This window comes from Ovis canadensis, chromosome 11, assembly GCF_042477335.2.
Source record: "Ovis canadensis isolate MfBH-ARS-UI-01 breed Bighorn chromosome 11, ARS-UI_OviCan_v2, whole genome shotgun sequence".
NCBI lineage: Eukaryota > Metazoa > Chordata > Mammalia > Artiodactyla > Bovidae > Ovis > Ovis canadensis.
In genome coordinates, this window is record NC_091255.1 from 12,069,898 (window position 1) to 12,094,798 (window position 24,901).

The window sequence follows — 24,901 nt, forward strand, 5'->3', positions numbered from 1 at the left end:
CCTCAAAGGTAGAATAAGATAAGAGAATGACAGAGTACCAACAAATCAGGCTATTCTCATGTGCTATAATTTATATGGTCTACATTGATTTTGCTCTTTGTAGGCGCTAATGCACATACTTTCAGATGTATGAAGAGGACTTTAAAAAGGAAATATAAAATCTGCAAAATATGTCTCTCCATGAAATTTTATACCAGCAAGTCCATGGACACTGAACTGAAGAAAAGACAGTCTCAATTTTATATGATATTTAACTTCTCTGTTACCCTTTAAAACATAACACCTAGCCATAAAGCCTAATTTTCTTCCATTTCAATAGTTTTAACATGGTGGAGAACAAATAGTTACAACTATTTATATTACCTTAAAAATAAAAATCAATTTGCCTTAGCCAAAGACAATATAAAATATAATTAAGTGAAACACAATTCTTAAAAAAATTTTCAGTATCAGTAAGTGGGCCTTTAAAAAAGTGAATTCTGTGGTTTCATAGCTGAAATATCAATTAAAACATCTTTGATGCAAATGTTATATCTAAAACTTAAGATATCTTGTGACAAAGATTTTGAAAAGAGAGGTATAATCTAAATAGTCGTATTATTTAGGTATATTAATAAAAAACAGTGGATTCTCTAAAAAGTGAAAAATCTTTAAAAAAAATTTGTGGGGTTTCCCTGATGGCTCAGTGCTGAAAAAGCTACCTGCCAATGAAGGAGACATAGATTCAATCCCTGGTCTTGGAAGATTCTACATGCCACGGAGCAACTAAACCAATGCACCACCACCACTGAGCCTGTGATCGAGAGTCCAGGAGACGCAACTACTGAGCCCACACACCAGAGAGCCCATGCTCTGCAACAAAAGAAGCCACAAGATGAGAAGCCCCGCAGCACAACTGAAAAGTAGCCCCCACTCACCGCAACTACAGAAAACCCTATGCAGCAACAGGCTCAGCAACAGAACTCAGCACAGCCAAAAATGAATAAATACTGAAATACAATTATTCTTTTAAATTGTGCGATTCTGATTATATGGCTCCCTTCAAGTCTCTTTTACTTCAAATATGAATTTAGACCCTATATGAAGCATAGTTTTATTATTATACATATTATGGCTTGAGGGAGGAAAGAAAAGTATCAACTTTCTTTTCCCAAAGAGTTTGGGAATGGTATCTGATCACGAAGCATTAAAAGCATGCAATTTAGTGATTCTGAGGACAAATACCGACTGTTGTGTATCGACTCTTATGTAATACCGACTGTTATTCAAAGACTGACCTCTAAGTCAGTGACAAAATGGCATAATTAGAACTTTTCTTCCTCCACTTAACTGGGGATGCTAAAAGGGTACTAAAAGGGCTCCCACTTTAGTAGCAGCACCATACATCCCAGAAGAACCAAAGGGGCAAGAGCATTATTTAGACCTCAGGGATTCTGATGAGTTTAATGAACCAAATTAATGCTATCAATTTAAAAAAAATTAGGAAAAAATAGAGAAATGATTGAAAGATTCAGCAAGAAAATACAAAGTTAGGATATAATTCACTTAAAATATAACAGATTTCATATTAAAACATAAAATAAATGGATTGAGTTATTTTCAATATAAAAGGAGAAATACCAAAACTGATGAAGCAGCAAGAGTTTATAACAAATGACCAAAGATATTTGAAAAATAATCAAATAAAACTTTGGAAATAATATATAAATTTTAATATGAGAAATTAAATGGATGGGTTAAAAACAGATAAGTGAAAGCCTTTGAATGCATGGATCACAAAAAGCTGTGGAAAATTCTTCAAGAGATGGAAGTACAGACCACCTTACCTGTCTCCTGAGAAACATATATGCAGGTCAAGAAGCAACAGTTAGAAGCTTACATGAAACAAGGGACTGGTTCAAAATTGGGAAAGGAGTACTGCATGGGTGTAGATTGTCACCATGTTTATTTAACTTATATGCAGAGTACATCATGTGAAATGCTAAGCTGGATGAAGCACAAGCTGGAATCAAGATTGCTGGGAGAAATATTAACAACCTCAGATATACAGATGACACCACCCTTATGTCAGGAGGCAAAGAGGAACTAAAGAGCCTCTTGATAAGAGTGAGAGTGAAAAAGATGTCTTAAAACTCAGCATTCCAAAAACTAAGATCATGGCATGTAGTCCCATCACTTCATGTGAAATAGAAGGGGAAAAAGTAGAAGCAGTGACAGATTTTATTTTATTGGGCCCCAAAGTCACTGCAAAAGGTAAATGAAGCCATGAAAATTAAAATACACTTGCTCCTTGGAAGGAAAGTTGTGACAAACCAAGACAGCATATTAGAAAGCAAGGACATCAGTTTGCTGACAAAGGTCCCTATAGTCAAAGCTGTGGTTTTTCCAGTAGTCATCTACAGATGTGAATTAGACCATAAAGAAGGCTGAAAGCCAAATTGCTGATGCTTTTTAATTGTAGTGTTGGAGAAGACTCTTGAAAGTTCCTTGGACTGCAAGATCAAACCAATTTCTCCTAAGGAAAATCAACCCTGAATATTCATTGGAAAGATTGATGCTGAAGCTGAAGCTCTAACATTTTGGCCACCTGATGTGAAAAGCTAGTTCACTGGAAAAGACTCTGAGGCTGGGAAAGATTGAAGGCAAAAGGAGAAGAGGGTGGCAGAGATTGAGATGGTTAGATAAAATCATCAACTCAGTGCACATGAATTTGAGCAACCTCCCAGGGATAGTGAGGGACAGGGAAGCCTGGCATGCTCCAGTCCATGGAGTCTCAAAGAGTCAGACACAACTTTGGGACTAAACAACAACAACAACAAAGAGAATTAGTGAACTAGACTACAGAAAATTAAAGCCAAAAGAGTTAGAGTGAAAAAGATGTAGTAGTATTTTAGTTGCTAAATCATGTCTGACTCTTGCAACCCCACAGACTGTAGCCTGTCAGGATCCTCTGTCCATCAGATTTCCAGACAAGAATATTGGAGTGGGTTGCCATTTCCACCTCTACATAAAGATGTAAAATATAAAAATAAATTTAAAAGATTAAGAATAAAAGTTCCAATCATCCTCATGAAATCTCAGAAAAACATAATATAGTAGCAATATATGAAGAAATGTTGAATATTTTTTGTTTAAAACTAGTGAAGTACCTCTATCAGAAGATAAATATATAATATACTATATAATTATATAACATAGATAAGAACACATAGAAAAATCAGTTCAAAAATATTTTATTAAAACTGCAATGTGACAGAGATAAAATGTAACTTTGAAGCCAGACAGGCAGAGGGATAAATAACAAAAATTTAGATTACCTACAAAACAAAGATTAGACTGACAAATATACTTTTTGGTAGAAAAAAAGAAACAAGCATTAAAATCCAATCCTCAAAGTTATGAGAGAAAGTCACTATTAATCTGGAATACTTAACCTAGCAAAGTTATATTTTAAAAATAATGCTTATCATTTTAAGGTAAATGAAATAATTATAATATGTAATTTAAGTGTAACTTAGAAGGAAACTCATAACAAAATATTTTAAGTTAAAAAGACACAGAAAATGAATAAGTGAAATGTCTAGACTAAGACTTTAGGAAAAATACAGAGCAATCCCTCAGAAATCAGAAGTAGAAATACATTATAGCTGTGGGCAGAATTGAAGAACACAAAAAATGCATAAAATACAGAGAATGTACAAAATTTTAGAAGTGATTATTTGAAAGAGTAATAAAATAAGTGAAACAGTGATAAAATTTATTAAGAATAAAAGCAAAGAACTATGAATAAATAATGGTGTCATAGAGCACATGAGTTAAAATATGCCAGTGTAGTATTAAGTTGACCAGTTTTGAACAACTTTTACACAAGTTGTAAAATTTAGATAAAAGTATGAATTCTTAGAAAATTTTTACTTACTGTAATTAACTCAAGAAAAAATACAGAGGCAGAATAAATATAAAGCCTGAAGTAGGAGAAAATAAAAGGTATTTTTAAAAAGTAACATCACAATGAGACAATTTTACAAGCGGTTTTTATTTTGCAGAAACCTTAAAGAAACAGATCATTTTAATGTATCCATCATCTACATAACAGAAAATGAGAAGATTGTCTAACTTATTGCATGAGGATACTGTAAAGGCAAAACCTAAATCAGACAATCAGCAAGAAAAATAAAACCATAGATAACTGATGAATATAAATATGCAACTAAATCAAATATTAATAGCTTGAAAGACAGATTAATGGCCCTCTGAAGATGTTCATATCCTTCTTAGTCCTCAAAATTGGGGTATTACATAGCATATAGATCTTACAAATATGATTTTGGGAATCCTGATGGGGCATGCATGACCTGCGGATTCAGGCTCCGCAGCAGACCTTGAGCGCCTCTGCAGGTCAGCGGGGTCATCACCGTGGTCACAGTGATGACCGTGGTCACACCACCTGCCTGGACTGCAGGCCATGTAGCTCCACGATTACCTGAACGCCGGACCGCGGCTCCGCAGACGCTCTGCAGGCACCCATCCTCACTCCAGACCCTTGCTCTGTGGCCGCTCCGTGGACGTCTATGCATCAGACACTCATGCCACAGCCACCTCTAGTGTCTGTGAGCCATTCCAGCGCACAGAGGGAGTCTCAGCTACAAATTTTCCTAGGCGGCTTGCAGGGAGGAAAAGAGATCAGGAGAACCTCAGCATATGCCACCAACAAATTCAATAGTCCTTTTGCATAGCCTTGGCAATTGAAGATTTCTGCAGTCTTTACCAATACTGACCTCAGCTGATAAAACTGCATGAAGACTAAGCTACTCTATACACCCCAAGCCAGGACCACAGCATCCCATGCAGCAGGGCCCTTGTGTTCACCTCTAGATGGAAGCCTTTCCTTCACAGGCCTCAGGAGACGGAATATTTTGGGCCTATCTAGTTTAGGATACAGCTAAAACTAAAATTGTTCATCCATTCTTCAGTTATACTAAAGTAGAGTTCATCACCCTGAGACTGCATGCATTAGAATGTTACTTACAAGCACTGTGATGTTATATCTGATCAGGATTACTCTGCTCTGCATTGTACAACCCAAGAGGGCTTTGGCCTTCTTTTGTTCCTGCTTGAAACACTCCTTTCCTTGCTTTAGTGAACATATTCTCTTTCAATTTTTATTCTTTATCCCCAGCCCATCTTTATCAGCTTTTTTAAACCAATTTAGCTTCATCTTTTCTCTACATTTACTCAAGTTAATATCATTCATTTTTCACAATTTCATGTCATTCAAATGCAGGTGACTACCAAATTTACATCTTGAAGCCATTTCTTTACTCTGAGCCCCAAACATATTTCCTATTATATATCTTTCACTTTTTAGATTTAATATCTAAATTTCTATTCTAGCATTTAATTTTTACCACTTCATTCAGACTTCCTGTCCTCGTAAGTGATGGTACAATAAACATGCCTTAGTTAAAGCAGAAACCTGGAGGATATACTTGATTCATTTTTTTTCCCTTATCCTCCAATCATGAGTAAATCTTGCCTTTTTACTCCAACAATAAACCCATATCTATTCATACTGTTTTCATCTGCACTGACTGAGATACAATCCCATTATCTAATCTTTTGTAATTATTTTTTTGTTTTCTTTCTTATTTTGTAGAAAAATGAAAAAAAATTATAATCAGGAAAACAGATGATTAAAACCAGTTCAAAACATTTCTTTGAACTTAAATTTAAACAGATATCTGGGAGATCATTTCTGTTGATAACCAATCTCACACATCTCCCCCAGCTCAATTAGTTTAATGCCTAGACACATATGGTAATACAAGGAAACAATCAAAGAGCATTTGCATTCTCAAATATGAATTGAGTATTAATAACGGTTTAGTTGCTAAGTCCTGTTCAACTCTTTGTGACCCCATGGACTGTAGCCTGCCAGATTCCTCTGTCCATGGGATTTCCCAGGCAAGAATACTGGAAGGGGTTGCTATTTCCTTCTCCAGGGATTCTTCCTGAATCTGGGTCTCCTGCACTGCAGGCAGATACTTTACTGACTGAGTCACCAGGGAATTGAGTATTAATGAAGGCCTAATTTTAATTATCAAGATTGGAGTTTAATAGTATAGATGGAAAGGGGTTGAAAATCAGGGTAGTGGCTTGTGTGACTGGCTACATGAGTATAATTAAAGCATTAGGAATATCATGAAATTAACTGATTTATAAGATCATATGTTGTTTAAACATTACTCTGGTTTTCAGTTATATTCACTAAGGTTGTATTCTCCAAATGACAGTAGTCTTATGATGCTTATTTTGTATTTATACATGTGAACTTTGAAAGACCAATGTTGATTTTTTTATTGCCTATAATAGTTTTTTAATGGAAAAGCATTAGTTTGAATTATGAACCATCTTGTGTATATTTTGAAATGCTTTAAGTAAGTTGCTTTAAGTGGTCCTAATAATTCTGTGGAAGTTCATTTCAGATGCTGAAATATATGAGAGTTGTTATATTAGAATTAAATGATATTACTGGCAGTTGATAATTTTATTAAATACCAGGAAGCTTAAATACTAAATATGTGATTAATGTAATAATTTGCTTAATGTGGTGAGCCAATTTGGAGAAATGGAACAAACACAGATGTTGATAAAAGACAGATATGAATTTGAACCCTAGCACTTACTGTCTGCGTGACTTTATAAAAGTTACTTACCCTCTCTGATCATATGTATAGAATTTGGAAAACAATTTCTACATTTTAGCATTGTTATAAGAATCAAAGAAAATTTATGTAAAATGCTTGCTGCTGCTGCTGCAGCTGCTGCTAAGTTGCTTCAGTCATGTCTGACTCTGTGTGACCCCATAGGTGGCAGCCCACCAGGCTCCCCCGTCCCTGGGATTCTCCAGGCAAGAACACTGGAGTGGGTTGCCGTTTCCTTCTCCAATGCATGAAAGGGAAAAGTGAAAGGGAAGTTGCTCAGTCATGTGTGACTCTTAGCGACCCCATGGACTGCACCCTACCAAGTTCCTCCATCCGTGTGATTTTCCAGGCAAGAGTACTGGAATGGGGTGCCATTGCCTTCTGGTTTATAGTAATTTACTCCATTGTGAATACTGTTAATTTATTAGTTCAAACGATGCCATATATGTAGTTATGTTACATTGTCACCTACCATCTTGTTAGATGAGCATCCTTGTTGGTTTGTCAATCCTCACTTTCTGTTTTGACATTTGCCTATCCTTAGTGGCTTCATGGCATTGTACGTGAAGACTGTATTAGATACTTGAGAGAAAGAAAGGAGAGAATTATACAGATAAGCACATTCAGCCCAGTGTAAGAAAGAATGAGGTAGCTTATGTATATTCTAGAGATTTTTCTCTGTAAATCTTTCATCAGTATACAGGGTTATGTAATCTTGTCTCTGCTTATAAAGATAATACCAAGTCATGCCCTCCAGAGCAAACTTCCCCAGAGTAAACTGACCTCACACAAATTACAAGTTTTATTAGCCCTTACTGTCAAGATGCTGACTGGCTGGCTCTGTGTCCTCAGTCATGTCCAACTCTTTGTCACCCAAAAGACATGTCCTGCCAGACTTCTCTGTCCATGCAATTTTCTAGGCAAGTATACTGGAGGTGGTTGCCATTTCCTACTGCAGATCTTCCCGACCCAGGGATCAAATCTGTGTCTCTTGTATCTTCTGCATGGGCAGGCAGATTGTTTGCCACTATGCCACCTGGGAAGCCCTCTGGGGGAGGAGGGGAGGAAACTAAGACAAATATATTAGAAAAGCATGCAAATGTTTCAATAAAACATGTCACTCCATTAACAAAGAATAATGAGATAATGAGAAAAGTGCATACAATTTTGGCTAATTTGTGCTTAGTTGGGGCTTCACAAGTGGGGCTAGTGGTAAAGAACCTTCCTGCCAGTGCAGGAGGGAGACAAAAAAGACAAAGGTTCCATACCTGGGTCGGGAAGATATCCTGGAGAAGGAAATGGCAACACACCCCAGTATTCTCGCCTAGAGAATCCCATGGACAGAGGAGCCTGGTGGGCTACAGTCCACAGGGTCTTAAAGAGTCAGACATGACTGAAGAGACTTAGCACACATGCCCAGCTGCTATAAATGGTGTATTGCAGATACTTTAGAGAACATCAACAATTCTTGTTATAACAGCTTCAACTATTGTCTGAATTATATAAGCATATTCACACATAAAATCCACATTGGAGATATACGAAGCAGAATTTGAAATTATTAGTCAGTGAAATGTTCAGAATAGTTAATTTATAGTACTTCACAGTATTTGAGAATGAAAAATGTTTCACTTCATTACAAAAAAATACAATTTGATCAATAATATATACAGATTTCTCATTTGCTATTAAGATTTTAAGCATAATGGGAAATTTTTTAAATTGGAAATGGAAGAGGCATTTAAATGTCTTTTTAGTTATTCTCTTGCTCTGGAATTGACTTAATTCAGTCTACATAGATCATTACTGATTCTAGTTCTACAAAATAGACATGAAAAAATTATATCTGGTATATTTTAAGGTGTGTAATGCCAATTTTTTTTGCTCTCCTATATAACCTCAGCTTGTTGATGAAAAGAAACAATATAAAAATGCATTTTCCAAGAATTGTGAATATATTAATATTGTACTTCATGTAAGGCATGGATGATTTCTTAGAGCTTTTTATTTTGGGTGGAGAGGGGCGGAATTCATCAAAATACTGTCCAAAGATAATCATTGTTTGTTTTCATGTATTCTTTCAGAACTGCTTCTATTCCATAGTTTATTTTCTTACATTTTATAAAATATGTATTGGTATATTCATTACTTAAAGTGGTTTATGGCTAGGTTCTAAACTTCAATATGCATGCATCAGAATCACATAGTAAGCCTACTGAGAAGAGCATAGCCTACCTAGCCACCTACATGCCCACATACACTCTCTCACTCATTTCAAAGATTCTGATTTTGCAGAAGTGAGCCACAGTCTACAAATATGAATTATAGAAATAAACTATCAGATGGTTCTGAGGTGAGTAGATTGTAAAACTGGAAAACACAGGTCGGTAGAACCTCTGTTACTCTGGGAGGATAATGTACTGAAGTACCCTACACCTGTACCGAATTGTTAAGATGTTTATCTTTCTCAGAATTCCCAAAGAATTTTGATAACAGAATGATCTATTCGATATGATTTTCTGTTGAAATCATCCTTATTTGATGACTTTTGAGGGGAATGAATCATTTACTAAATTTTCAAGTTCTTTAGGTTCTTTCAGTTCAGTTCAGTAACTCATTCCTGTCCGATTCTTTGCAACCCCATGAAACACAGCACACTGGGCCTCCCTGTCCATCACCAACTCATGGAGTCCACCCAAACCTATGTCCATTGTGTCGGTGATGCCATCCAACCATCTCATCCTCTGTCGTCCCCTTCTCCTTTGCCCTCAATCTTTCTCAGCTTCAGAGTCTTCTCAAATGAATTAGCTCTCCACATCACATGGCCAAAGTATTGGAGTTTCAGCTTCATCATCAGTCCTTCCAATGAACACCCAGGACTGATCTCCTTTAGGATGGACTGGTTGGATCTCTTTGCAGTCCAAGGAACTCTCAAGAATCTTCTCCAACACCACAGTTCAAAAGCATCAATTCTTCTGTGCTCAGCTTTATTTATAGTCCAACTCTCACATCCGTACATGACTATTGGCAAAACTATAGCCTTGACTAGACAGACTTTTGTTGACAAAGTAATGTCTCTGCTTTTCAACATGCTGTCTAGGTTGGTCATAACTTTTCTTCCAAGGAGTAAGTGTCTTTTAATTTCATGGCTGCAATCACCATCTGCAGTGATTTTGGAGCCCCCCCAAAATAAAGTCTGACACTGTTTTCACTGTTTCCCCATCTATTTCCCATGAAGTGATGCTGAAGAGCAATGAGTTAAGACAGTAACTTTATCATGTAGTGACTAAAGAAACTTCAAAATTCTTATGATTAATATAGTATATATTGTACTTTCAAAAAAGAAGATGGGTTATTTCTCTGAAATACTTTTATAAATAAAGATTGTCAGTTCTACGAAGCTTGATTTCATTTGATTTAAACTGCCTGTGAAAGCAGCAGGACCTGAGATGTCTCAGATCACAAGATTTTGACTACCAGTTCAATGTATTCTATCTCTTTACTGCCAACCTTTCTGAGTGTTTTTGTAGTAAACACACTTCTTTTTAAAATGATACTGTATTTAGACTTTTTTTTTTACCATTGTAGAATAAAGTACTTAATGAATACGCATATGTTTTTCTTAGCTCTATTTTTATTATTCTCTTACTTCTGGTCTGTTGAACTAAAATAATTTTGTTAAATCTTTTTTTATGACATATTAGAATCAATATATTCAGATTCTTTCCCTTGGAAGATATATCTGTATCTATATCTATACATATATATTCTGGAAGTGTTTAAAAGACTCAATATTTCTATCTTTCATTCAAACACACGAAGAACCTTAACATACTTTAAGAAAGTTAGAAATTTAAGTCGCTCAGTCGTGTCCAACTCTTTGCGACCCCATGGACTATAGCCCACCAGGCTCCTCCGTCCATGGGTTACCATTACTCATTCAATATTTTTCAATCAAGTTTTAAAGACTTTTCTTTTTAAAAATGTAAAAATAAACTAAACATACTTTAATATTCACTAATCTATTTTATTTATAAGATAGTTTGTCAATTTTTAAGACTTTCCATTCTTTCCTGGAATCTGTATCTTCCCTCAATTTGTAATTTTCCTTTGTGACTATACATTTTTATAAATCATGTGAGATTTGTTGCATTAATATTTTTCTAGTGTGGAGTAGATTAGCTTAAGATAACAGAGTAGAAGGATGTACGTGTATCCTTTCTTGAGAAAGCACCAGAATTACAATTAGCTACTGGGTAATAATTGACAGAGAAACACTGGAATGCACCAAAAATGATACACTTCACCTAAAGCAAAGGAGAAACCACAGTGAAATTGTAGGAAGGATACAACAATTATAGAATCAAATCCCATGCCTGCCACATGAGTGCCCACAGACTTGGAAAATAATTATACAACAGAATTATCCCACTGGAGTGAATGTTGTGAGCCCTGTGCTGGGCTTCTCAGCCTGGAAGTTCAGCAATGGGAGGAGGAGTCCCCAGAGTATCTGTCTTTGAAGCCCAGCAGGATTTGATTGCTGGACTTTTACAAGTATGGAGAAACAAAAATTCCACTTTTACAGGGAACACAAAAATTCTTGTGTACATTAGGACACAAAGAAGGGAGAAAAAACACCAACCTCATAAGAGACTGACTCATACCTACCTTCTAGTATTAGTAGGGTTCTTGAAGAGATGGGAGGTGTTGGCTATGCCTCAGTGCAGGGACAATGCCTAATAGAATGTAGCACCACCAGACAAGCTTTGCAGGAAGAAACCAACAATTTAAAACAACCTTGTATACATATAGACTGCTGTTTTAAAACCTCTTGGGAAATGAAAACCCAAAAACACAACATATACACACACACAGAAAGGAAAGAAAACAACCTAAACACAACACAAAAGAAGGTCATCAAATCACAAGAGGAAAAACAAAACAAAAAAAAGACCCACAAAAACAAATCCAAATCAATTAAGAAAATGTCAATAGAATCATACATATCAATAATTACCTTAAGTGTAGATGGAATAAATGATACAAAGATGAACTGACTGAATAGTCACCAAAAAAAGACCAATCTATAAGCTGCCTAAAAGAGACCTACTTCAGACCTAGGGACACATATAGACTGAAATCAAGGGATGGAAGACGGTATTCTATGAAAATGAAAATCAAAAGAAAGCTGGAGTACCAGTACTCATATCAGACAAATTAGAATTTAAAATAAAGAAAGACTGTTTTAAGAGACAAAGACATGGTGATCACGGGATCAATCCAAGAAGAAGATGTAACAATTGCTATATCCAAAATACTAGAGTTTCAGCTTCAGCATTTGTCCTTCCAATGAGTATTCAGAGTTGATTTCCCTTAAGATTGACTGGTTTGATCTCCTTGGTGTCCAAGATACTCTCAGGAGTCTTCTCCAATTCCACAGTTAGAAAGCATCAACCCCTGGGCATATATCCAGAGAAAAACATGGTTTGAAAGCACGCATGCATCCCAATGTTTATTGTACCACTGTTTACAATAGCCAAGACATGGAGGCAATCTAAATGCTCATTAACAGAAATGGCTAAAAAAGATGTGCCACATACATACAGTGGAATATTTCCTGGCCATTAAAAACCAATGAAATAATGCCATTTGCAGCAACATAGATAGACCTAAAGATTGTCATTCCGTTTCAAGTAAGTCAGAGAAATAGAAATATTGTATGATAACACTTATAAGCAGAATCTAAAAGGAAATGACATAGATGAACTTACTTATGTAAGTTCATAAACAAAAAGACTCACAGACTTAGATAAGGAACTTATGGTTACTTGGGGAAAGGCTGGGGGAAAGGGATAGTTAGGGATTTTAGGATTGATGTACACACTGCTACAATTAAAGCTGGTAACCAATCAGAACCTATTATATAGAACAGGAAGTCTGCTTAATATTATGCAACAACCTAAATGTGAAAATAACTTGAAAAAGAATAGGTGTATTCTTTATGTGTGTGTGTGTGTATATATATATATATATATATATATACACACACACACAAGCACATATATGAATCACTTTTATGTACACTTGAAACAATCACAACATTGTTAGTCAACTATAGTTCTAAATTAAAGTAAAAATTTTAAATATATATATTTTTCATAACATTTGCTGAAGCTATCAGGAAATCTTTTGTATTAACTTTGGAATTATAGTTGTCTGACAATTGAGTGACAGGGTGTCAGCTATACCAAAACAGTAGGAACTTCAGTTTGCAGCAAGAGTAAAGAATTCAGGCCCAAGATGATCACTTGTTTTTTCCAATGTTGAATTTGATTGTGATGAGGAGCTTGACAGTGGAAAAGATAAGCAGATAATTTGTTAACTAAAATTGGTGAATTCTGTCAGAAGGTATCGCCACTCCAGTATCCATCAGGCTGGGATTCAGGGAAAAGACTGGCAAAAGCCAGGCAGAGCTCCATTTCTCAGAAGGCCCTTAGGAACCAAGGAAGCTGTACCATCTCTTATCAGAAACAGAGATCCATATCAAAGCCCTTTGGTCAAATTGAGATCATACAACAAAGCTGCTATTCAAAGTAATGGCACATTTCTGACCAAATTTCTAAGGGCATTAAAAAAGATAACTGCCAGACTAAAGGCAAACCTTGGCTTTACAATTTTGTCAATCATTTCTAGTTTAAATGTTCATTTTGTGGAGCACCAAGGTATTCATTTGTGGTGCAAAAACTTTGTAACTGCAAGAAAATCTGTCAGATTTAATCTGAGCTTTCTAAGCTGTTCATGTTCATTGAGTAGACTGTGCTTGAATTTGTAACTTTCTCCTAAATATATAGATAAAATGTAAACAATTTGTTTCTGAAGGAAAGGCCACAACCTATGGAAATTTTATTACAAATTGAATGGTTCTGTATTCACACACACACACACACACAGAAATATAAAGGTGTTTAAGCATGCACTATATGACTAGCATGTTATAGAGCATTTTACCTATGTGGTTTTATTTAATTTTCAACCCTTGATCTATGAGAAGGTATAAACATCTTTAGATGGCAAATGAGGAAATCAAGCCTGAAAGTGATTGCACATACCTCATATCTGAGCAACTTTGAAACTCTTGTTATTTTTCTTCAATCAGAATGTCCTCTGTAATCATAGCATGTTGGCATATCTGGGCCTTAAGAAGTTAAGTCCTGCATTTGGATAATTTTATATATCTTAAACATGAAAACAATTATATGAGCTATGATTAGCTTTAATATTGCAGTCTTACTTTAGATAATGTAGTATACACAATATAGAAAATTTACTACCCACTCCATATCAAACATAATTTATCATCATGTAGTTTCAAACAGAAGGGTGAAGATAATATTCTTTTAGCCCCATTTAAACAAACCATTCTTGTCAATATGTTTTTGATATAAATTCAAATTAAATCTGACACATTGGTGGTTAGATGTCAAGATGCTAATATTGATTATTATGTTATATGTTTAATCACCTTTTGAGGCAATTAGGGCAAACTAAGTAGGTCCAGAAGTTCCTACTCAAAATTTTGATCAAAATTATATGTGACTTCATAGCTGAGGGTATTCATGGCTACTCCTGCAATTAAGGGTTTCCCTGGGGCTCAGACAGTAAAGTGTCTGCCTGCAATAAAAGAGAACTGGGTTTGGTCACTGGGTTGGGAAGATCCCCTGGAGAAGGAAATGGCAACCCACTCCAGTACTCTTGCCTGGAAAATTCCACGGATGGAGGAACTTGGCAAACTATAGTCCATGGAAGCACAAAGAGTTGGACATGACTGAGCAACTTTACTGGCTCACTGGTTCCCACAACTAAATAGGGAGGATATAATATATTCTAAGATACATGGCTATAACATTGCTTCCAGATTTAAAAGCATAGTTTAAAAATGTGATTTAGTATAAAAAGACATTACTTTGTACTAGGATTCTTTTAAACTTCAAAGACACAAGCTCTCTTCAAAACAGCACAAGATTTAGGTTTTAAGAATTCTTTTTAATCTTCCCTATAGTTCTGCTAATCAATAGTTGTAAACGCAGCATACTGCAGGAAAATCGGCAGTAACAACATGAGAATTAATAATACTGATAGTCTCTGAAGGATTTGGGTTTATTTCTCCAACTAAATATAAAAACAGTGAAATGTGGAGTCCAATGGAAGAACAGAGTCTTTTTCAATTCACTTACATTTTTTTTTAATTGGAGGGTAATTGTTGTGTTGCCTTCTGCCATACACCAACATGAATCATCCATCAGTTCAGTTCAGTCACTCAGTCATGTCCGACTCTTTGAGACCCCATGAACTGCAGCATGCTAGGCCTCCCTGTCCATCACCAACTCCTGGAGTACACTCAAACTCATGTGCATCGAGTCGGTGATGCCGTCCAGCCATCTCATCCTCTGTCGTTCCGTTCTCCGCAAGTCCCCAATCCCTTGCAGCATCAGGGTCTTTTCTAATGAGTCAACTCTTCGCATCAAGTGGTCAGAGTATTGGAGTTTCAGCTTTAGCATCAGTCCTTCCAAAGAACACCCAGGACTGATCTCATTTAGGATGGACTGGTTGGATCTCCTTGCAGTCCAAGGGACTCTCAAGACTCCTCTCCAACACCACAGTTCAAAAGCATCAATTTTTCAGTGCTCAGCTTTCTTCACAGTCCAACTCTCACATCCATACATGAACTACTGGAAAAACAATAGCCTTGACTAGATGGACCTTTGTTGGCAAAATAATGTCTCTGCTTTTCAGTATGCTATCTAGGTTGATCATAACTTTTCTTCCAAGGAGTAAGTGTCTTTTAATTTCATGGCTGCAATCACCATCTGCAGTGATTTGGGAGCCCCCCAAAATAAAGTCTGACACTGTTTTCACTGTTTCCCCATCTATTTCCCATGGAGTGATGGGACCAGATGCCATGATCTTCATTTTCTGAATGTTCAGCTTTAAGCCAACTTTTTCACTCTCCTCTTTTACTTTTATCAAGAGGCTTTTTAGTTCCTCTTCACTTTCTGCCACAAGGGTGGTGTCATCTGCATATCTGAGGTTATTGATATTTCTCTCAGCAATCTTGATTCCAGCTTGTGCTTCTTGCAGCCCAGCGTTTCTCATGATGTACTTTGTGTAGAAGTTAAATAAGCAGGGTGAAGATATACAGGCTTGATGTACTCCTTTTCCTATTTGGAACCAGTCTGTTGTTCCATGCCCAGTTCTAAATGTTGCTTCCTGACCTGCATAAAGGTTTCTCGAGTGGCAGGTTAGGTGGCCTGGTATTCCCATCTCTTTCAGAATTTTCCACAGTTTATTGTGATCCACACAGTCAAAGGCTTTGGCATAGTCAATAAAGCAGAAGCAGATGTTTTTCTGTAACTCTCTTGCTTTTTTGATGATCCAGTGGATGTTAGCAATTTGATCTCTGGTTCCTCTGCTCTTTTTAAAACCAGCTTGAACATCTGGAAGTTCATAGTTCACGTATTGCTGAAGCCATAGGTATGTATGTATGTATATATATATATATATACATATATATATTAAAGGAAATCAATCCTGAATATTCATTAGAAGGACTGATGCTGAGCTAAAATTCCAATGCTTCAGCCACCTGATGCAAAGAGCCTGACTCATTAGAAAAGACCCTGATGCTGGGAAAGATTGAAGACAGGAGGAGAAGGGGACGACAGAGGATGAGGTGGTTGGATGGCATCACTGACTCAATGTGCATGAGTTTGAGCAAGCTCTGGGAGATACTGAAGGACAGGGATGTCTGGCATGTTGCAGTCCATGAGGTCGCAAAGAGTCGGTCTCAACTGAACAACTCAACAACAATACATATGTCTGCTCCTTCTTGAACCTCCCTCACACCTCCCACCCCATCTTCATCCCTCTAGGTTGTCAGAGAGCACAGATTTGAGCTCCTGTGTCAAAACTGCAAATTCTTACTACCTATTTTTACATATGGTATTATATATGCTTCAGTGCTACTCTCAATTCATCCTACCCTCTCCCTCCCCTGCTGTGTGCACAAGATTGTTCTCTATGTCTGGATCTCTACTGCTACCCTACAAATAGGTTCATTAGTACTATTTTTCTAGATTCCGTGTATATGCAGTAATATATGATATTTGTTTTTCTCTTTCTGACTTACTTCACTCTTTAATGGTCTTTGGGTCATCCACCTCACTAGATCAGTTCACTTACATTTTTAAATGCACTGCTTGCAGTATTCTCTCCAGGAAATCATACGATTTGGTTTCAATTTCCTTATTTTTTTCCTCAACATGTTAGTAATTTTTATCATTAAAATTATCTTATTTTTGATTGTGAAAAAATGTGTTAGGATGCTGAAGCATAAAGATATGATGGCATGCATATCCATTCACAATTTGTTTCAGTCATTCACTAACAAAATTATATACTGAACACTATAAATTTAATGGCATTTCATGTGTGTGGAAGAAAGGTTGCAAAGATTAGTAAGATCTTATCAATGTCTTTAACTAAACAAATATTATGATTTTCATTTTGTCATAAATAGATCATTATATTTAAACCATTATAAGACCCCATTAACTGAAAAATGGGTGCCTCTTGTAGGATATTAAAATGTGAAAATATAAATATCTTGAAACATAAACATGGTAAGCTTCTGAGTCTGAAACCAAAATTTACTTAGTATTTTGGTATCCTCATTTCACTTAATATCAAACTATAACATTTTTTAAAGACAACTAATTAGTCTCTAAAAATACAATTTTAATGACTTCATATTTATTTATTATATAAGTATGCCATGGGTTATTAATAGACTCTTTAGTCATTGTTCTTATTTTTTTCTACATACTGATTATTACTTTCTTGAACATCATGCACACTACTGAATCTTTGTTAGGATAATTTTTTGTGTGTATTAATCTGATCAATAATTCTACCACTATCATAACATATAATACTCTGAGCTGACACATGTATTTTTAACCTGAATCATTTTTTGTCTGCATAAATTATTTTTATGATTGTTTTCTTTAGGAAGTGCATTTAGATACGGCATTTTCTAAATCTGCCATGTCTGAAAAATATTTTATCTACAGAGTGGCTAGGTCATGTTTCTTTTTCCTCTGTAAATGTTACTCAATGGTCTTCTGATATTTTAATGTCACTGGGATTTCTGAGGACAGCTTGATTTATTTCATTCCCTTCCCCCAGTGAACACTTATTGAGCATTCACAGGGTGCTTGGTGCTGGCAAATTATAGCCAAAGTGGCAGGGTTATTACCCCTACAGACATTTTGTCACGTACTGAGTGAAAGTGAGAGTCACTCAGTCATGTCTGACTCTTTGTGACCCCAGGGACTATGGAATTCTCCAGGCCAGAAAAGTGGAGTGGGCAGCCTTTCCCTTATCCAGGGGATTTCCCCAACCCAGGGATAGAACCCAGGTCTCCAGAGTCTACCTTTTATAGGCAGCTTCATTTTTTCCAGCCTACGTAGTTGAAGAAATAGTATTTTCTCATCTTTTAATCCTTAAAGCTTATGTTAAATTCTATGCTGACAAGAAGATTCCGTCTAATCTTCCAAATCTGATGGATTTCTAATGACTTGAGGTGTGTTGAAGCATCATGGGATTGAATTTGTTGGGAAAAGAATTCCATGGTCAGTCACTATAATATGTCTAGTGGCTGCTGAGTATTTTACGGTACAAGTTAAGCAAAATCCATTTCAATTTGCAATGTCTTGTTTCAAATCAGCATTTCTATTGTTTCTTTTATGAATGATTTTTTTCATCTGTTTTTCATTTAAAATTAGAGATTTTTATACAAAACATATTTCTGTTATCTACATACCCTATATTTTACCTTTTCTTATTTTTATCTCTATCTCTTCCTTTGAGTTTTGGGAAGTATTTCAGAATTCTCTTCTATATTTAATAATCTACTTTCTCTTTGTAGTCACCCACTATAATGAGTTATACTGTGTGTGTGTGTTTAATGAATTACATTGTTGTGTATCAGTCAATGTTGGCAGGAAAGGTATGGCATTCTCAAATCTGGTGTGTTTTAGGAAAAAATTTTTAAAAGGGGCACATGTTTGATCTGGGTATAAGGAAATAATACAGAAAAGTGGATTAGTCAAAGCTATGGTTTTTCCAGTAGTCATGTATGGTTGTGAGAGTTGGACCATAAAGATGACTGAGCACTGAGCGACTTTCAAACTGTGGTGCTGGAGAAGACTCTAGTGAGCCCCTTGGACAAAGTAATTAAACCAGCCAATCCTAAAGGAAATTAGCACTAAATATTCATTGGAAGGATTGATGCTGAAGCTGAGGCTCCAATACTCTGATCACCTGATGCAAAGAGCCAATTCACTGGGAAAGACCTTGATGCTCGGAAAGACTGAGTGCAGGAGAAGAATGCGGTGACAGAGGATAAGATGATTGGATGGCATCATGAACTCAATGGACATGAGCTTGGGAAAACTCCAGGAGATAGTGAGGACAGGGAAACCTAACATGCTGCATTCCATGGGGTCACAAAAAGTTGGACTTGATTGAGCAACTGAACAACAACTGACGCTAATAATAGCAATGTGCTATTACCTTACCTCACGTGAAGTGAAGCAGCAGTTATGAAAACCTGGAACCAGAGACAATCATGTGGAGTGAGCCACCTGGTATTAGCTAACGGTTAGGAGCAGCAGAAAGCTCATGGCAATGTCTCAGAGAGTAAATCAAAGAATAAACAACATTAAGGTGTTTTTGAATAAAAATGTAGTCCTTTCTCTTTGCTGAGAAAAAAAAAATTAAAGATCAACAGTGTGTAACAACTTTATATCAGCACATAATGAAAACATGATATGGCAGAATTGAGAGCAAACAGAGTAATCATATAATAATGAATTTAAATGATTTTAACTCAGTAGGAAAGATTTGTGTGATTAGAACACACAAATCAAAACCCAATTATTTACTATATATATGAAATGCATCTAAAAATATGATAATCCAGAATGGATAAAGTTGGGAAATGAATGGGAAACTATACCAGGAAAAAGATAAAAAGAAAGCAAGGTAAATGCTCCTGATATAAAGCAATATTTTAAGTGCAAAAAATCATCAAGTAGTACAAAGAATGCAAAACTGACAGATTTAGCAAGTGAAAATACTGAAGTCTCAGTTAAATTGTAATTTTAGATAAATAGTGAATATTTTAATATACTGATATTCCATACAATATTTTAACACAACTTAAAATTTATGCATTATTTGTATAAAATCTAAGTTTAACAGGAATTTATGTGTTTTTCCAAAAATCCTACTCATTTCCCAGTAAATAATGTTTACCTGAACAAGTATAAATTATGGAATATAATCATAAATGTCTTTATATTTGTATTTTACTGTCCTTTAAATTTGCTATTTTCCCAACAGGCCTTACTCTGCACCAATAGTTTCTAACTCCTCCAGCACTGTAGTTGACAAAGAGGAGAAGGTAAGACTGCACAGACTTGAATGATACTTTATTGGTTATTAGCAACATCTCTCTTAAAATGCATGGGGCCGCAAAGACACAGACATGACTGAGTGACCAAACAACAGGAGTTCAATTCAGACAGTATGGTATGGGAACAAGACAGAAATATAGATCAATGGAACAAAATAAAAAGCCAAAGATAAATCCATGCACCTATGGACACCTTATGTTTCACAAAGGAGGCAAAAATAGACAAGGGAGAAAAGACAATCTCTTTAACAAGTGGTGCTGGGAAAACTGACCAACCATGTGTAAGAGAATAAAACTAGAACACTTGCTAACACCATACACAAAAGTCAGCTCAAAATGGGTTAAAGATCTAAATGTAAGACCAGAAACTATAAAACTCCTAGAGGAAAACTTCGGCAGAACACTCTGACATAAATCACAGCAAGATTCTTTTTGACCCATCTCCTAGAATAATGGAAATGAAGACAAAAATTAACAAATGGGACCTAATTAAACTTAAAAGTTTTGCACAATGAAAGAAACTATAAGCAAAGTCAAAAGGCTGCCTACAGAATGGGAGAAAATGGTAGCAAATGAATCAACTGACAAAGAATTAATCTCCAAACTATACAAGCAACTCATGCAACTCAATACCAGAAAAACAAATAGCCCAATCAAAAAGTGGGTAAAAGAGCTAAACAGACATTTCTCCAAAAAAGAGATACAGATGGCTAATAAACACATGAAAAATGCTCAACATCACTCATCATTCAGTTCAGTTGCTCAGTCGTGTCTGACTCTTTGCGACGTCATGAATCACAGCACGCCAAGCCTCCCTGTCCTTTGCCAACTCCCGGAGTTTACTCAAACTCATGTCCATCAAGTCGGTGATGCCATTCAGCCATCTCATCCTCTGCCATAGCCTTCTCCTCCTGCCCCTAATCCCTCACAGCATCAGAGTCTTTTCCAATGAGTCAACTCTTCGCATGAGGTGGCCAAAGTATTGGAGTTTCAGCTTCAGCACTGGTCCTTCCAATGAACACCGAGAACTGCTCTCCTTTAGGATGGACTGCTTGGATCCCCTTGCAGTCTAAGGGACTCTCAATAATCTTCTCCAACACCACAGTTCAAAAGCATCAATTCTTCAGCACTCAGCTTTCTTCACAGTCCAACTCTCACATCCATACATGACCACTGGAAAAACCATAGCCTTGACTAGATGGACCTTTGTTGGCAAAGTAATGTCTCTGCTTTTAAATATGCTCTCTAGATTGGTCATAACTTTCCTTCCAAGGAATAAGAGTCTTTTAATTTCATGGCTGCAGTCACTGACTGCAGTGATTTTGGAGCCCCCCCAAAAATAAAGTCTGACACTGTTTCCACTGTTTCCCCATCTATTTCCCAGGTGATGGGACCAGATGCCATGATCTTCGTTTTCTGAATGTTCAGCTTTAAGAATTTTTCACTCTCCTTTTTCACTTTCATCAAGAGGCTTGTTAATTCCTCTTCACTTTCTGCCATAAGAGTGGTGTCATCTGCATATCTGAGGTTATTGATATTTCTCCTGGCAATCTTGATTCCAGCTTGTGCTTCTTCCAGCCCAGCGTTTCTAATGATGTACTCTTCATACAAGTTAAATAAGCAGAGCAACAATATACAGCCTTGACATACTCCTTTTCTTATTTGGAACCAGTCTGTTGTTCCATGTCCAGTTCTAACTGTTGCTTCCTGACCTGCAGATATATGCAAATCAAAATCTCAATGAGGTACCAACTCATGCTGGTCAGAATGGGTGCCATCAAAAAGTCTGCAAACAATAGATGCTGGAGCAAATGTGGAGGAAAGGGAACCCTCTTAGAGTGTTGGTGGAAATGCAAACTGGTACAGCCACTTCGCAGAACAGTGTGGCGATTATTTTTAAAAAACTGGAAATAGAACTGCCATGAGACCTAGCGATACCACTGCCTGGCATACACACCTCAGTTCAGTTTAGTCACTCAGTCTGGCTCTTTGTGACCCCATGGACTGCAACACTCCAGGCTTTGCTGTCCATCACCAATGCCCGGAATTTACTCAAACTCATGTGCATTGAGTCAGTGATGCCATGCAACCATCTCATCCTCTGTCGTCCCCTTCTCCTCCCACCTTCAGTCTTTCCCAGCATCAGGGTCTTTTCAAATGAGTCAGTTATTCCTATCTGGTGGCCAAAGTATTGGAGTTTGGGCTTAGCATCAGTCTTTCTAATGAATATTCAAGACTGATTTCCTTTAGGATGTATGGGCTGGATCTGCTTGCACTCTAAGGGACTCTCTCAAGAGTCTTCTCCAACACCACAGTTCACCATCAATTCTTCAGCATTCAGTTTTCTTTATAGACCAGCTCTCACATCCATACATGATTACTGGATACACACCTAGGAAACTATAATTGAAAGAGTCCCATGTACCCCAATATTCATTGCAGCATGGTTTATGATAGATACGAAATGGAAGCAACCAAGATGCCCTTCCGTAGATGAATGGATAAGGAAGCTGTGTTACATATATACAATGTAATATTACTCAGCTATAAAAAGGAACGCATTTGAGTCAGTTCTAATGAGGCGGATGAAACTGAAGCTTATTATACAGAATGAAGTAAGTCAGAAAGAGAAACACTAATACTGTATATTAATACATATATATGGAATTTAGAAAGATGGGAACAATGATCCTATATACAAGGCAGCAACAGAGACCAGACTTTTGGTACTCTGTGGGAAAAGGTGAGGGTGGAAAGATTTGAGAGAATAGCATTGAAATATGTATATTATCATATGTGAAATAGATGACCAGTACAAGTTCAATGCATGAAGCAGGCCACTCAAAGCTGATGCACTGGGGCAAGTCAGAGGCAAGGGGTGGGGAGGGAGGTGGTTGGGGTGTTCAGGATGGGAGGACACATGTACACCAGTGGCTGATTCATGTCAATGTATGGCAAAAAACCATCACACTATTGTAAAGTAATTATCCTCCAATTAAGATAAATTAATTAAAACAAAAAATAACAGACATTAATGGAAAGAAATTGCTATTTTTTGGAAGGTCATGCAAATTCTTACTTTCTCAGAACCTTAATAAAAATCATGTGTGTTTAAAAAGCTGTTTTTCGATTCAATTGCTAGGGTAAATGTCCATTTAGCCCAATAACCTTCATTTTGCTATTTGTTTTCTTTATGTATTATGGCTTTTTTTAGCCTCTATTCCTCCTTTTGTATTATATATGTGTAGTTTTTTTCTAGCATACTATTTTAATTCCTTTGTGGTTTTGTTTGTTTGTTTGTTTGTTTTTGAGTCGTGTCCTTAGTGCTTTCCCTGGGAGTTACAGTTAGCATACTAACTGACAGTTTAGTTCAGATAAAAATCATCCTAATTTCAATAACATATACAATCTTTGCTCCTCTATAATCTCACACTTTCCCTCCTCCCTTATGTTATATTTATCATACAAGGTACATCTTTATATACTGTGCGCCCATCCCACACTTTAAAATAATTGCTTTCTGTTATTGTTATTTAAATTAGGTAGAAAAAAGTGTTACAAATGAAAAATGCATCTGCACTGTGTTTTTTAATTGGAGTGTAATTGTTTTACAATTAGTTTCTGTTGTACAATAAGGTGAATTTTCCAAATGTGTACATATATTCCTCCCTCTGTAGACTCCCTCCCATCTCCTCATCCCACTCGTTTAGTTCATTTTACCAGTGCTCTTTACTTGTTGCATTTCAGTCTGAAGGACCTCCGTTCATATTTTTGTAAGGGTACTTTGCTAGAAATAAATAGTCTTGGTTTTTGTTTATCTTGGGAATATCTTAGTTTGTCCTTCATTTTTGAAGGATAGTTTTGCTTCATAGAATTATTTGTTGATAGCCTGTGATTTTTAGTACTTTGTATATGTCATCCCACTGTGTTCTAGCATTCATGGTTTAAGACAATGAAGCATTATTAGTCAGTTATTGAAGCTCCCTTGTATGCGATGAGTCAATTTTCTTTTGCTCTTTTCAAGATTCTTTGCCTTTTGGTCTTTTGACCATAAGTGTCTTAATGTGGATCTTTTTGAGATGTCAGATTAATGTTATAATGGTTTTTGATCACAACTGGTTCAAATATTATTCCTGTTCTTTTCTCTGTCTCTTGTCATTTCTGTAACTCCTAAAATGTGTATGTCAGTTTGCTAGGAGGAGTCCCACAGGCTTCTTTTCAGTCAGTCAGTTCAGTCATTCAGTCATGTCCGACTCTTTGCGACCCCATGAACTGCAGTACACCAGACCTCCCTATCCTCTGCTGCTGCTAAGTCACTTCAGTTGTGTCCAACTCTGTGGGACCCCATAGATGGGAGCCCACCAGGCTCAGCCGTCCCTGGGATTCTCCAGGCAAGAACACTGGAGTGGGTTTCCATTTCCTTCTCCAATGCATGAAAGAGAAAAGTGAAAGTGAAGTCACTCAGTCGTGTCCGACTCTTCGCGACCCCATGGACTGCAGCCTACCAGGTTCCTCCATCCATGGGATTTTCCAGGCAAGAGTACTGGAGTGGGGTGCCATTGCCTTCTCCTCTAAGGCCTTACTAATTTTTTCTTCATCATTTGTTGTATTTCTCAAGCTAAATAATTTCAATTGCCACTTTCAAGTGCACTGATTCTTC